We start from the raw sequence: 16,196 nt of genomic DNA, 5'->3' as shown, positions 1-16,196 counted from the left end.
GGCGTTAGCGCCACCAGGCAAGAAAAATTACCACTGTTTGAACTTAACAAATTATAACTAGCTGAAGGCAGTAAATAGTAATAAGAAGTCAAGGAAAGCTAATCAGATCCGCCATCCCCAAGCACTCCACTCACTGCGCTCCGCCTCGGCTAAACTACGAGCAGCAACACGACCAAAAGTCACCGGAGATTCGAGAGATACCACAATGGCGGAGGTTTCTCTACTTAGACTGAAATGCAATCATCTTAAAGCTTGCTGGATCCGGTTTACGGGAGGTCGTACAGCCACTTCACCACAGCCATTCCATCCGGCAGTCCAAGCTTGCTGCCAACGGTCGTGGCATGTTCTGGCACTGCGCGGACCTGGCCCCTCCTGAGTCCCCAACCGAAATGGCCCACTCACAGGACCCGGAAAAACAACATCACCCCAAAGACATGGCAACAGTTACTACATATCGATAACCGCCGCTATGGCCACTAGCGGACAGGCAACGTTTGCGAAACCGAGTGGCACCAGTCAACAAGAGACGGCAAACAACCACAACCATCCCAACTACACGATACCGTCTGGTCTCCAACATTAGGAGGAAACCTACAAACAGCACCAACGAGAGCCGCAGTACTGCTCAGAAACTGATTACAGCAAAGGAGACACCACAAACATTTTTAGATGCCACTACGATCAATCAACGCTACACGAATCGGTGGAAGAGACCAAACTGGCTCCATTCCTTCGACACTGTGGGGCAACGATCTGTAAATCCCGACATGTTCAGCAGAGACATGGGCTGAGTCGTGCTACGATCTGTTGAGGACAACATCGGTCTAGGAGTTTCGAGGTTGTATGGTCTCCTCCACGTATGTGGAGTTGGATTGTTATTGAGTGGTGCATTGGGCACAGCTAACGTATTAAACAAGCGGAGCTTCAGTCCACAGGCTTTGCTGAACACTGAATGAGAAAAATGTAATACAATTTTTAAAGAAGAAAGGCTTCGCTCATGCTCAATCCTGGTGGTCAAGGAAGGCGGGATTCGGTTTCGATTGTGGATGGGGCTGTTATCAGTTAGTATAGGTTGACTTTTCTTTTAATCACACACAATTTATTTAAATCAACAACAAATTAAATTAATGGAAATAAATTAAGAATTGTTTCATGGCTGAAGACCTTAATATCAATAAAATAAGAATTGTTTAGCTTGGTGCAACTTACAAACTACAGTAATTAAAATACTGAAAGCAAATTAACAACGTCTTAAAGGTTAACAGCTAAAATAGAATTGCCACATTAGAATTTTAAGACAAGTAGCGGCGGTCACGGCTGAAGGCCTTTAACGCAAAGAATGCTATTATTAAAAAAAATTTACCAAGATACTGTCAAACAGCAAGGCATTAGCAAAAGTTAATTTAAAAGAAAGCCAACTGATCACCAAACAGGTGAGACAAAATGATAGTAACTTGGTAGCACAACCGTTTGAACTTGCTCTGATGCCAAGAATTACAATTAAATTTAAAAAAATTTGGGAACATACAATAAAACAGCAAATATAATTACAAGGTAAATTCAGAAGGACAAGCAAAGGATCCCTAAAAAGGCGAGACAAATGATGGTAACTTGGTAATACAATAATAAAATTATAACACAATAATAAAACACAAGGGGTAGTCACAAACGGTGCTCCAGGAATCGACCTCTGAGTAGGTCAGGCTAAAAACACTTTCGTGAGTAATGAGAAGGCAGCCAAGAGTTGCATTCGCTTCACAAGATTGTAACTCAGTCTAGTGGCAGTCTAACGAATGACTAATGATAATCTGCTGAAGCTACCTAACGTCCGATAACCAATGCAACGATGAAACACCACGCCAAAGCCAGAACTGGCGATCAACACTACATCCTCAGAATGCTGTGTTTAGAGCGTCTGAAAGGAGAAACGATCCACTACTACCAGAGTAGAAGAGACGCCAACCGACGTACAAATCGAGGAAACTGTCAAACCTGCACGTTTTACCGGACAGCAGCGGCAAGGCGAGGGAACTTACACTGCCGTTACATACAATAACTTTCAGGGCGTTAGCGGCCACCAGGCAGGAAGAATACTGCTGGTTGAACTTAACAAATAGTAACACATAGAATGCAGCAATTAGCAACAAGGGGTGGAGGGAAGCTAATTAGATAGGCCTTCCGCAAACACTCCAATCGCTACTCTTCGTCTCGGCGACACTGCAAGCAGCAACACGAACCTAAGTCACTGGAGAATCGCGAGATCTCACAATGGTGGAGGTTTGACTGCTAGGATTAAAATCCACTCAAAGCTCGCTAGATCCTGTTGACGACCCGGTCGCGTATCCTCGCGAGCACAGCCTTTCCATCTGGCTGTGCATGTGTGCCGCCAGTGGTCCCGGCGCGTTCTGCCACTACCCTCTTCGGTTCTCCGGAGTCCCTAACCGAACTGCTCACTCACACGACCCAGAGCAACAACGACACCCCCCAAGGATAGGGCCACAGTTACTACATATCGATAACGCCCCTGCTGCCACTAGCGGACAGGCAACGCTTGTGAAACCACGTGGCGCCAGTCAACACAAGAAGAATACAAACAACCGCAACCATGTCAACTAAACGATACAGTCTGCCCTCCTGCAGAGGACGGAAACCTACAACAACACCAACGCGAACCGCAGCACAGTTCACATGCATCATCATATTGGGATTCCAGTACTATGAAGGAAGAAATATTAAAATAAACCTACAAAATTTTAACAGAGTCCTGTGTTATACATCTGGAAGGGCGTAGGGGTGTGCTTTGCATATCGAGCGAAAGCAAAGGTGGATGCGTGAGGCTTGTAAGGAGGCGGGGGCAGTAATTTGAAACGTGGCGCCAGCCCCTTGCCTCACTACCCACGGTAAATACGGACCCTCTAAGAACTTGTGACGTTGTAACCTCCCCCTCACTTATCGTCCTTAATGACAGTGAAAAATTAAACCGCGTGTACGTAATGGAAATTTGGGATAGGCAATCGTCACCGAAGTCAATTTGTCGGTAAAGAGGGAGGAAAGGGTTACATCTAAATGAAAGGAAAAATGCAAATGAAACTGGTGGAAATCAATTTTGAAAATGGGTAAAGTTAATAAAGAAAGTAAATGTGCGGCCGTTACGTTAACAATTAACTAGTGGTAATTAGATATTTGAGATTTTGGGGAAATTACGCTCGCCAGTCCTAAGGACAATTACAGGGTTATTACAAATGATTAAAGCGATTTCACAGCTCTACAATAACTTTATATTTGAGATATTTTCACAATGCTTTGCACACACATACAAAAAATCAATGAGTTTTTTTAGGCATTCACAAATGTTCGATATGTGCTCCTTTACTGATTCGGCAGACATCAAGCCGATAATCAAGTTCCTCCCACAGTCGGCGCAGCATGTCCCCATCAATGAGTTCGAAAGCATCGTTGATGCGAGCTCGCAGTTCTGGCACGTTTCTTGGTAGAGGAGGTTTAAACACTGAATCTTTCACATAGCCCCACAGAAAGAAATCGCATGGGGTTAAGTCGGGAGAGCGAGGGGGCCATGACATGAATTGCTGATCATGAACTCCACCACGACCGATCCATCGGTTTTCCAATCTCCTGTTTGAGAAATGCCGAACATCATGATGGCAGTGCGGTGGAGCACCATCCTGTTGAAAGACGAAGTCGGCGCTGTCGGTCTCTAGTTGTGGCATGAGCCAATTTTCCAGCATGTCCAGATACACGTGTCCTGTTACGTGTTTTTCGCAGAAGAAAGAGGGGCCGTAAACTTTAAACCGCGAGATTGCAGAAAACACGTTAACTTTTGGTGTATTGCGAGTTTGCTGCACGAATGCGTGAGTATTCTCTACCGCCCAGATTCGCACATTGTGTCTGTTCACTTCACCATTAAGAAAAAATATTGCTTCATTACTGAAAACAAGTTTTGCACTGAACGCATCCTCTTCCATGAGCTGTTGCAGCCGCGCCGAAAATTCAAAGCGTTTGACTTTGTCATCGGGTGTCAGGGCTTGTAGCAATTGTAATCGGTAAGGCTTCTGCTTTAGCCTTTTCCGTAAGATTTTCCAAACCGTCGGCTGTGGTACGTTTAGCTCCCTGCTTGCTTTATTCGTCGACTTCCGCGGGCTACGCGTGAAACTTGCCCGCACGCGTTCCACCGTTTCTTCGCTCACTGCAGGCCGACCCGTTGATTTCCCCTTACAGAGGCATCCAGAAGCTTTTAACTGCGCATACCACCGCCGAATGGAGTTAGGAGTTGGTGGATCTTTGTTGAACTTCGTCCTGAAGTGTCGTTGCACTGTTATGACTGACTGATGTGAGTGCATTTCAAGCACAACATACACTTTCTCGGCTCATGTCGCCATTTTGTCTCACTGCGCTCTCGAGCGCTCTGGCGGCAGAAACCTGAAGTGCGGCTTTAGCCGAACAAAACTTTATGAGTTTTTCTACGTATCTGCAGTGTGTCGTGACCATATGTCAATGAATGGAGCTACAGTGAATTTATGAAATCGCTTCTATCATTTGTAATAGCCCTGTACTATAGTAACTGAAAAAAGAAAGGTTATTACACATATAATTAGCACTAGAAGCGTGGCAACTGAAGGTTGACACGTGTAGTGTGAAAACTGAAAGTTTGTCAGAAGTAATAAATTTCATTTCACTCTGACTTAATTTAGCAAACGAATTAATAAAACCGGAAAATCGAAAGTTAATTTAGTGAATGAAGTTGATAGTGAGCTTTCTTTCTGAAGCACATCGAAATTCAGTAAAATACTGTTATTCTTGGACTACCTCAATAATCATTTCAAAAGCTACTTGAATCTACGCAATTTAGAAATAAGAGATTTAACTTTGAACTTGAATTAAATGATTCTGAACAATTAACATTAGTAAAATTTAGTACGTACCAAGCTGAGCTGCAGTCACAGGTAACTAAAATACGGCAACAAAACTCGCACTCTTAATTTGTGCTTGTGCAATCTAAATATTGTAGCCAGCTATGAATACTTTAACTGAACTTTGAAATCAAAGCAGTGAAATCGAATGATGCTGGCGTTTGAATTTCAACGACACTCGTGCTCATTTCGGAAAAGGAAGGGTCCCTGCTTGGCAACGCAATTGCGACAATGAGCAACAAGGGTTCATGCTAAGTTGCTGTAATTTTGTGATGCAACAATTTTAAAAGTTTGAAAATCTGAGGTCTGCCACACAGTTCTAAAACTTTACATGCTTCCAGTCTTCCTTGTTGGCTGATTGAAGGTTTGAAGCCGTCGATCGAGGAGGTGGCAACAGTCACTCATTGTCGGCCGTCGCTGTTGCAGAAGCTGGAGGTTGGCGCGCCTTCTTCTCGACACGGTCACCAGGCGAAACGGGCTCTTGATGTGCGCCAGCTAATGCTTCCCGTCCGCGACACCGTGTCAGAAACTATCATAGCAAGTCGAGCGCAATTACATGCTGCCCAACTCCGAAAGCGCGGCAACTCGAGGGAGCGTCACACAACACACCTGCTCCACTGCACCACCCCAGCCAGACTCTCTCTGCTCTGCCCGCGCTCCACGCGGCAGAGTTAACACTACCAAAGATCCTAAACACTTTGATTCTCCACACGACCTTTTGATGTAATGGTTCGATAGCATAGTTTCCCTAGGCCAGACCCAGCGTAAAAATACAAATAATCTTTACACAACAAACCAATTATACATCGACATAAATGCATATATATACAAATAGTAAGACAATTACAATATACAAAGACACAGAAACGTCATATATTCAGGTAACAAAATAAGGAAACAAAATTATAGTACAATAGATGGAAATACGAGCGTATGCATTATCGGCATTACAACGTCAAACTAGTCAGCCTGCCCGCCATACATCGTGAATGCTTGGCTACATGCAAGGTACTTGGGAAATGAAAAGGTACCCGCTAAAGATCTTAACTTGGTAGTTTGTTAGCAAGAGCTTGCATTTTTTAAATGCACAATTAAGAATTACTGAAGTTGTCTGAAATAGTAATTCGCTCACCGCCGGAGACGGCCTCTGTGCGAAACATGCCACAGGGCTCGTACGCCTAGCTGGCACCGACTTGCCCCATCTGACGTCACACGTTTCGTCGGCGTTCTGGAGCTGCTAGGAGTTGCCCAACTCGCCTTCCCGTGCATGTCCCAATTCACATCTCTGTTGAAGAATTCACAAATTGCCGTCACGTCTGTATAAGCGGAATGCCATGCCCGCCCTGTCAGTTTGTGTCTTTTTTACTCCTACCGATGACGGAGACAACTATCGAAAAGTTGAAATCCTTTTTCGAAATGACATGGATTGTAAACTGAGAAGACTTCATTCAGGCATGTTATCATGAAACACTCCGAGAACATAGAATTAATGTCAGACGCCTCTTTTGAAGCACGTTTTTCCACTATTCTGTGGAGCTAATAGGTATCTATGGGATTCAAGTATATGCATTGTCATGTACTGTTAGGTTTCAACCATACGTCTGATTCTCGAAAACAGTTCGTACCGATACTATTGAAATTAAATTGCGTTTTCTCAAAATCAGTTATTCTAGACTTATTGGTAATTGGTACTCATTAAGCAGTTGTATAGATTGATTCACAAATAGTTAGTTATCCATTGTGCTACATTCATTTTTAATTCCTCGTAACGGCTACATGTGAGCCGCTGTATGGCTGTTACAAGAGTCACATGCTCAAAAGACACCTGGGGGCCCTATCGACACTCAAGGAATTTTAATCCCAAATTATGTTATATTATCACTATTAGTATAGTCCGCAAATGTGAATGCGGGTCATCTGCTGACGTATGGTGGGCTGGCTGCTGTGGGTTCTCTGAATGAGGAGATGCAATTTAGCCAAACATTGTATCAAGTATAGTGCGACTGCACTCGACCAGAGTGACATACGTTCCCCGCGCGTTAGCAGGCCCCGTTAGGTTGGCAAATAGCAGCTGTGCAGACTCTTTGAGCCTTTCCGGCCACCGTGTGTGGACCCCGGACGAGGGGAGACGGTTAGGCGTTCGCTGCTGAGACTCTGGTGAGTATAGACGCTCGGCGTGATGGCTCCTATAGTCACCTTAGTTAGGACATATAATCAGGTTGCATAAAATTGCTACTGTTTTCTGGTATCACTGATGACGGGACAGCATTCCATATAACCGAACCATTAAGTAAAGTGAGTGATCAAGGAGTTATTTTCATGATTTTGTTAAATAAAGTGCTGTTGCTATATAAAAATCTTTGTCTCACAGCAACGTCTTATTTCCGTTACCATCTCTAATTAAGTTATTAAAACGTTGAACTTAAAGTTAACTAATAACCAGAAATTTTGTAGTGATATTTGCTCACGCAAACGGTCGTAGACGTCTTTCACAAAAGATACAGGTGCCATATTCAAGTTGAGGATGCCTGCCAAGGCTTTGCGGATAGCAAGTATCATGCAACTTCTAGTCGCTGCTTGTGATTTAGCAGTTTTTTATTCGGTGCAGTTTGTGATTATCCTCTTGAAGATACAGTACAGTATGGAGAGAGAGGTTAATGTTCTGTAGTTTTCCTCCCTTGGCTCCATCCTTTCACGCGAAGTAGATTAGCACAGTTTGGCGAACTATCTTCCTCTGTACAGAGTGCTTCCGTAAGAGCGTGCGAAAATTTAACAGGGCCTGGAGGATGCTCCACTGAACTATTTGGGGTAGGGAACCTAGAGTCGGAGAAGCCAGCTCAAGGAGATAATAGTAATAAAACCACATTACTGGGCACTTTTTCACTTACTTCCGTTACAGGTAACTGCAAATACCACCATCGACACATTGAACGTAACCTTTGTACTGTATCTCAGAAATGTTCTGAAACTGACGGCAGTCAACCTCAATGCAATCATGACATCGGCGACAGGATTCTGACGCAGCCTGACAAATATCCCTTGTGTGTATGGAATCACATAAGCTGCAGGTAGAATTGCGGCAGCTAAATCAATCTCCGTGTCCACTTTGCCTCATAAACAAGTGACTGTAGATATCTCCATCGTCAGCAATCGAGGGGACTTAGTTCTGGTGACCTCACAGGCCATGGAATAGGACCTTCCCTTCCAATCCAGCGACCAGGCAGTACAGCATTGAGATTGTTGTGGAATCCACATTGAAGTGAGTAGGTGCACCGTCATGTTGTTTCCACATCCTCTCATGAACGGCCAAGGGCACGTTGTCCAGCAACTCAGGTAGAACTCTTTGCACGAATCGCAAATACAGGTGGCCATGCAGACGGCCAGGTAGAAGTTATGGCGTAATGAGATTGTCGCCCACATTACCGGCCCAGATGTTCAAAGCAAAACTTACTTGATGGTGTGACTCTACTACAGCGTGAGGATTTTCCTCATGACACACATGGCTATTCATGCTGAACGATATACCATCACGATCAAATGAGGCCTCGTCAGTAAACAGCACACTTTGGAGAAAATATGGTCGATGAATCCGTTGTTGGAGCAACCAGTGACAAAATGCAACCCTTGGTGGAAAGTCAGTCACAAACATTGGATTGACTCGTTGCGGTTTGGGTATCTGTTGTTCGTAGACTACTCGCCACTCCCTGGTATGCGCAGTGCCCATTTCACGTGCAACTCATCGAGTATTTGTGGGGGCGTCCGCTACAGCACGTTCAAAGTAAGGTGTGCGAGTGGTCTTCATGTTTAGAGGCCCCTCTTTCTACCTTCCAATGAACCAATATCCCGCGTTCGTCGATCGAGAGAAATAAACTCTCATCGTGACGGACGTTCGTAGGATATAGCTCCCTGGACAGTCTTCCAGCAGCAAGAGCATTGCAACGTACTTCACCGTACACAAGGTGCATGTAATGATTTCTTCGAAACTGTACCGGTACTGCTCCATTGTATTGTACTGTACGTCGCTAAATGGCACTAATGAATGGGTCTGTCGTTGATTCATAGCCCGTTCTATCATAGGACAATGTAAGTGCGGTACAACAGAGCCATCTTATCGACAAGTAAAGGAAAAACTGCATCACGATTTCTTCGTAATCAGGTTCGTCCTGCTTGTTTCCTTTAAGTAAATAATGAATGTACAAATAAATAATCAGCACAGTACATGTAATCTTGTACGCATGTTAGCTGCAAATAAGCTGGAAAAAGTAATGCCAGACAAAGCGGTAGACAAGTTTACTTCCGTATCTTCTTATGCTGGTTTCTCCGACTGCAGGTTGTTCAGTGAAACATTCCCTATGAACTGTTACATTTTTGCACGCTGTTTTTGAAATACCCTATAGAAATTCTGTTAATAATTTTACAAGTTCCCATAAATATAACTTTTCCATAACTGTAACTATTTCTTGAAACAGCAGCACCATCTATCGTCTTTTCTTTCTACTTAATATGCTTATCCTTTACGGATATTTTAGAACCATGACTGTATATTGAATGTAAATAAGTTATACAAAACTGCAACCAGTTACTTTTCGAATAATTATGTTTTATTCTATGAAGCGGTTTTCGAACCTTTTCAGGTTTACCTTCAGATGGTTTCAGGAAGTTACATCATTATTGCTAGCATTATGCTGGGTGCTGGCTCTATCACAAAAAAATGGAACACACTTTAATGCGTCGCCATGACTAGAGCTTATCTGTTGATATGGATGTAAATTTAGTTTTTTACTTACTGCGACAATATATGCAGCTTTTTTGGTTAGTGTCCATCTGTCTGCCTTCATTTTGATCTCCTATTGTTAAGTCACTACACACACTTCACACAAACCATATTTAACTTACGCTCTCACTAAACTGCCAACTTCTTCAAGACATACAACATAAAAATAAGTTTCTTCACAAACAACAAAATACAAAATAAAATCATACACAGCACCAAAACAACTACACATCTGTATCAAAACTCAGGTATATATAAGCTCATTTGCAACGTATGTCCAACTTCTATATTGGACAAACTGGTAGAAGCTTCACAACAAGATTTAAAGAACACATACAGCACCTGACTGCCTACTCAATGATCAAATTGAACTAAGAAACAAATTTTTACTTCAGGACTTTGAAGATCTACTAGTTCCAAACTAGTAACCACTCAATGAACCTACACCGCCTCCTCAACCCCCCCCCCCCCCTCACAGACCTCCATCCTCCCTCTCCATACATCCTAATTACAATGGTGTCAATATAATATCTTACCACAGAATAAAACCTGTACTATATTTCTAAATTTTAAAGCCCTCTACTGTTAACATAAATCAGTACTTTTATACATGTTACATCTAGCTGGAACAAACAAAAGCTGTCTTTACCAATATTCCAGACCACTTTAATGTAAGAATAAAAATAAGTCAACAGTTAAAGAACTTTTGTTCATGGTTTTTTAAATATAAAGTGTACAGCCATACAAACAGCTTTCGTCCATTACAGTCACTACAACTTTTATAATATACCTTTAACTAAAATAAACAGAATCTACTCTTGCTAGTACCCCAGATCATGTTAACATAAAACCAGAAATAAGTCAACAGTTCATATGAAAGTTTGTTATTAATTTAAATTTAAATATAAAGGTCCTATTCATGTAGACAGCTGCATCTCGCTGCAGATACAATAGCTTTGTGTCATTGATTCCTAGGTATTCATGGTAATGCCAATCAAGATTTTAAAAAAATGCTATAAACTGTCTGTATTATACGTAATACACAAATAGAAATATAATATCAGATCACCTGAAGTTTGTTCTTGTAGTAATTTATTTATTTATTTTATGTTGTGCTCTCATGTTATCGCCAGTATGATTAAAATTTTTACCCTTATACCGACTTTAATACATGTAAAGAGGATCAAATTACAACTCTTCTCAAAGTAGGGCTATGCCAAATCTTTCTGTCAACATCTTTGTTACAAGCAACAGATGTAAAGCGCATGCTGGATGCAGGAAAAGTCTCGCTGTCAGAGTGTAAATTAAATATAATTTGTGTGGAAGTGTGTGTAGTGATATAACAATTGGACATCAAAATGGAGGCAGACAGATGGACAATAACCGGAAAAAGCCGCCTATACTGTCGCAGTAAGCAGAAAACTAAATATACATCTTTATCGACAGATAAGCTATAGTCATGGCGATACGTTAAAGCGTGTTCCATCTTTTTGTCATAGAGCCAGCACCCAGAATAATACTAGAAACAATGATGTAACTTCCTGAAACCATCTTAAGATGAACCTGAAAAGGTTCGAAAACCAGTTCATGGAATAAAAGATAATAATTTAAAAAAGTGAACGATTGTAGTTTTGTGTAACTTATTTACGTATTCTTTCTACATTTCTCTAATGTTTCATACGCGTCAAGTGGCATCAAATTCTAAACGCTAAATATTCTACTTTACCCTTCTATTTTTCTCATTAATCTCGGATATTAATCCTAATAAAGGGAATTTGCCTTAGCCTCAGCTCGTTCAGCATTATATATCTGACCTCAAAATACAACGAAGAACCATAATCATTCCGGATATTCGAAGACTCAGTTCGTATATCTGCAAGGGTTACTTTGAATTGAACGTATACTAAAAAAATTGATTTTCGCTGCCAGTAAAGTTCTTATTGTGCTTTATCAGCAGAGCAGAATAATTATTTGACACACGTAATTTCAAAAGAAAAGTTACTTTTCAAAGAGATTGTGGTTTCGCACTCGTGTATGAATAGCATAGATAGACTGCGCAGTGGATGTTACAGTACGCTACGCCATCTGCCTCAGGCTGCGTGAACAGTGCGCCTCACCTGATAATTTGTCACACACGTATTTAGTGGGGAACCGTTTCTGCTGCAGACCTCGTGGTAAATGTAAAGTTAATTACTGCCAGTATTCATGTTTGCGAGTTGGATGCCGGCAGCGTAGAGCAACGGTGACGCAGAGAGAGAGAGGAAGAGAGAAAGAGAGAGAGAGAGAGAGAGAGAGAGAGAGAAAGAGATGGAGAGAAAGAGAATAGAGATCGGAATGAGAGTGTTGAAAAGAGAAAGCTGTGAGGTACGCATAACGACTGTGCATTTAGAGAGCTCAAAGTGTCTGCAAACCAAAGCGTGGAAGAAAAAACAGTAATGTGTTTCGCCAAATGAGCAGGCAAGGGGTTATTTAATATCTGCCATATTACGGCCAAAGCTACCCTGTATTGTTTCTTCTGATATCAAATTCATAACATGGCATAGGTGTTGTGTATCACGACAATCATTATTTACTAGTATTTCAGTTTCAGTATCAGATGATATGGGTTTGCTCTCAAATTACTGCATGAGAAGTGTAAATTACTGTCGTTAATTGACATGACATTATGCAAGGACAGTTCTTACACTGGAACACTATCAGAATGCTTTCCGAGAAACAAAGTAGTTTATAAATATATCAATTTGCAAATAAAAATTTGCGATTAAAAATTCAACGTACGTTAACTTCTTAATACATTGATCCATTTTTAACCTCCAGTGTATGTAAATAATGGAAACTGAAAGCAAACGATTACGGATTACTAGATATCTTCAACAAAGCAAGCTACAGGGCTTTTCGCAATAATGCCAGCTCTCTCAAAGACAATCGGTCTTCCAATTAAGCTCTGTTGCTGCACCTGAATATAATAACAACCCAGAAAGAATAATACGTGGTACACGAAATTACCTACCACTTAGTGGATAGACCTGCTAACAAGGGAACCTCCCCATCGCACCCTCCTCAGATTTAGTTATAAGTTGGCACAATGGATAGGCCTTGGAAAACTGAACACAGATCAATCGAGAAAACAGGAATAAGTTGTGTGGAACTATGAAAAAAATAAGCAACATATACAAACTGAGTAGTCCATGCGCAATATAGGCCACATCAAGGATAATGTGAGCTCAGGAGCGCCGTGGTCCCGTGGTTAGGGTCAGCAGCTGCGGAACGAGAGGTCCTTGGTTTAAGTCTTACCTCGAGTGAAAGTTTAATGTTTTATTTTCAGACAGTTATTATCTGTCCGTCCGCCCATCCGATGCGAGGTAAAAACATATGTTTTGACAGAGCACCAGGGAAACTGATCGACTGCGAAACTGTTGCATTCATTTGTTGCAGTTTATGTGACATACTCTTATGTTTTCATCACTTTTTTGGGAGTGGTTATCACATCCACAAGAAAACCTAAATCGGGCAAGGTAGAAGAATCTTTCTACCAATTCGCCAAGTGTACAAGTTACGTGGGTCGACAACATATTCCTGTCATGTGACGCACATCCCGTCACCAGTGTCGTATAGAATATATCAGACGTGTTTTCCTGTGGAGGAATCGGTTGACCTATGACCTTGGGATCAAATGTTTTTGGTTACCATTGGAGAGGCACGTCCTTTCGTCTACTAATCGCACGGTTTTGCGGTACGGTCGCAAAACACAGACACTAAGCTTATTACAGTGAACGAACGGACATATCATAACTTTGCGAAAATGAAGAAAGTAAACTTTTTACTCGAGGAAAGACTTGAACCAAGGACATCTCGTTCCGCAGCTGCTGACGCTAACCACGGGACCACGGCGCTCCTGAGCTTACACTACTCTTGACGTTGCGTATCTTGCGCATGGACTACTCCGTTTGTATATTTTGCTTATTTTTTTCGTAGTTCCTCACGACTTCTTCCTGTTTTCTCGATTGATCTGTGTTCAGTTTATCAAGGCCTATCCACTGTGCCAACTTATAACTAAATCTGAGGGGAGTTCTATGGGGAGGTTCCCTTGTAAGTGACAGACCTCCGTCGCCTTAATTTTTCAAGAGAAATCTGGATCCTCAACTTACTGGTGAATTTTCCGTTCACTCACAATTTGTCAGAACTGGGCGCACTGCAACTCACCAACCCCGTGTTTAGTGAGAGAAGTGAGATTCCTAATCATTCTTCACTAATTAGTGATAACAAACCGGTTCCTCGTTGACACTAAGGCCAATACAATATGTAATGAAAAGTACCCGAACACCTACAAAAACATACGTTTTTCATTTTACGTGCTGCCACCTACTGTTAGGTACTTCGTAACAGTGACCTCAGTCGTCATTATAAATCGTGAGAGAGCAGAATGGGGCGCTCCGCGGAACTCACGGACGTCGAAGGTGGGCAGGTGATTGGATGACACTCCTGTCACACGTCTGGACGCCAGGTTTGCACGCTCATTAAAATCCCTAGGTCCACGTTTTCCGAAATGAAAACGTGAAGGGACACGTACAGCTCAAAAGCGTACAGGCCGACCCTGTCTGTTGAGTAACGGAGACCACCGACAGCTGAAGACGGTCGTAATGAGTTATAGACAACCACGTATCCAGATCATCACACAGGAATTCCAATCTGCATCACGATTCACTGCAAGTACTACGACAATTAGGCGGGAGGTGGGAAAACTTGGATTTCATAGTCGAGCGGCTCCTCATAAGCCATACATCACGCCGGTAAATGCCAAACGACGCCTCACTTGGTGTAAGGAGCGTAAACATTGGACGACTGAACAGTGGATAAACGTTGTGTGGAGTGACGGATCACGGTACACAATGTGGCGATCCGATAGCAGGGCGTGAGAATGGCGAATACCCGGTGAACGTCATCTGTCAGAGTGGGTAAGGCCAACATTAAAATTTGGAGGCGGTACTAAAATGGTGTGGTCGTGTTTTTCATTTGGTGGGTTTGCATCCCTTGTTGTTTTGCGTGGCACTATCACATCGCAGGCCTACATTGATGTTTTAAGAACCGTCTTGGTTCCCACTGTTGAAGAGAAATTCGGTAATGACGATTGCATCTTTCAACACCATCAAACATCTGTTCATAGTGCACGGCCTGTGGCGGAGTGGTTACACGGCAACAAAATCCCTGTAATGGACTGTCCAGGACAGAGTCCTGACTTGAATCCTATAGAAAACCTTTTGGATGTTCAAATATGCTTGAAATCTTACGGGACGTAACAGCTAAGGTCATCAGTCCCTAAGCTTACACACTACTTAACCTAAATCATCCTAAGGACAAACACACACACCTGTGCCCGAGGGAGGACTCGAACCTCCGCCGGGACCAGCCACACAGCGTTTTGGATGTTTTGGAATCCCGACTTCGTGCCAGGCCTCACCGACTGACATCGATACCTCTGCTCAGTGCAGCACTCCGTGAAGAATGCGCTGCCATTCCCCAAGAAACATTCCAGTACCTGATTGGACATATGCCTGAGAGAGTGAAGCTGTCATTAAGGCTAAGGGTGGACCAAAACCATACTGAATTCCAGCATTACCGATGGAGAGCGCCACGAAGTCATAAGTCATTTTCACCCACGTGTCCGGATACTTCTGATCATATACTTTAAATGGAACTGGAAGCTATACGAACCCACTGTCTTACTACTCACTATTAGCCAAATCTGTCTAAACTTTTTCCTACTCATCAATTTTTCTGAGTCATCAGTCTTCTGACTGGTTTAATGCGGCCCGCCGCGAATTCCTCTCCTATGCCAACGGCTTCGTCTCTCACAACTCCCTACTGAACTAAACTAAACTAAACTCCGTCCGAATAGGACTTGGAAGGCCCAGCCATACCGACCGGCCGCCGTGCCATCCTCAGCCCGCAGGCGTCACCGGATGCGGACACGGAAGGAAATGTGGTCAGCACACTGCTCTCCCGGCCGTTCGTCAGCTTACGAGACCGGAGCCGCTAATTCTCAGACAAGTAGTTCCTCAGGTCGCTTCACAAGGGGTAAGTGCACCCCGCTTGCCTACAGCAATCGGCAGACCGAAGGGTTACCCATCCAAATGCTAGCCTAGCCCGACAGCGCATAACTTCGGTCGTCGGAAGGGAACAGGTGCTACCACTGCGGCGCAGCACCCTACATCCTAAATTATATGTTGGATGTAAATCAAATCTTTGCCCTCTTCTGCAATGTTCATCCGCTACTGCAACCTCTTGCACAATGGAAATTATTCACTCGTGTTTCAACATGTGACATACCGCCCGGTCCTTTTTGTCACTGTTTTCCATATGTTCCTTTCTCCGCCATTTCTGCAGAGAATCTCCTGATTCCTTAAGTTATTATCTTAACAGTCCACCTAGTTTTCAACATTCCTCTGTAGCATCACATCTTAGATGCTTTGATCTCATCTGTACTGGCTTTTCCA

Source organism: Schistocerca serialis, unplaced genomic scaffold (assembly GCF_023864345.2).
Source record: "Schistocerca serialis cubense isolate TAMUIC-IGC-003099 unplaced genomic scaffold, iqSchSeri2.2 HiC_scaffold_842, whole genome shotgun sequence".
Lineage (NCBI taxonomy): Eukaryota > Metazoa > Arthropoda > Insecta > Orthoptera > Acrididae > Schistocerca > Schistocerca serialis.
The sequence above is the reverse complement of the archived record's forward strand: the minus strand, read 5'-3'. Positions refer to the sequence as shown.